We start from the raw sequence: 799 nt of genomic DNA on the forward strand, positions 1-799 counted from the left end.
GGCCACATCCAGCCCCCGGGCCACGTTTTGCCCACCCCTGTATTAGACTAACCCAGACAACCCAGCAATATTTTTACATAGTTTAACTAAAAAATACTTTACAGTCTGCCTGTTGACTCACACCACAATGGAGAGTGCTCCCATTTGAAAGGAAGGCCTGAAGTTAATGTCTTACATGGAACCTCAAAGCCTGACATAAGAGGGTATATGATGATCAGATCACTTAATGTATCACAAAATACTATTAAAATTAATTCAAAATTTGGTAGGATTGACATTTGATTTTCTTGTATATCAGGGCTGTCCAACTACTGAGCAGCTACAAGCCACACTGGCAGGGGTCACATACTGCTCAAGCTGCACCAGCATGTGTCACAGGCTCTGTGGACTATACACTGCACAAGGACACCTCCACTATACCATTCATATGAGTACCCTGTCCTCACACTCTGATCCCCAGACCACAGCTCCTGGTCTCCTCCAACCCCATCAGCTGTGATACATCACACTGCTCTGGATAGGAAATAGGAGATGGAAGAGGAGGGAGGGGGAGCTCACTGCAGACAGGGCAATGGGAGGAGTGGTGGCTCGGTGAGAGCCTGGGGTCCATAAATTAACACCCTGCAGGCCACATATGGTCCACAGGATGCCAGTTGGATAGCCTTGTTGTATAATATTCTTTCCAGTGACTGACCCTAACTAGCAAGGTCTAGTTTTTTGTAAGGAAGAAACTTCAAAATATGCAATTTAAATATATAAATTATAGTTTCATAGTTTCATAGATTTAGGGTTGGAAGGG

The 799-nt window shown here is 44.6% G+C and overlaps 1 pseudogene; it reads left to right on the forward strand.

Annotated features, from left to right (window-relative positions):
• LOC109302282 overlaps positions 1 to 799 on the forward strand; it is a 14556-nt pseudogene that overhangs the window by 13392 nt on the left and 365 nt on the right.

The sequence above is a fragment of the Gavialis gangeticus genome, unplaced genomic scaffold (assembly GCF_001723915.1).
Source record: "Gavialis gangeticus isolate Ggan-Ray unplaced genomic scaffold, GavGan_comp1, whole genome shotgun sequence".
Lineage (NCBI taxonomy): Eukaryota > Metazoa > Chordata > Crocodylia > Gavialidae > Gavialis > Gavialis gangeticus.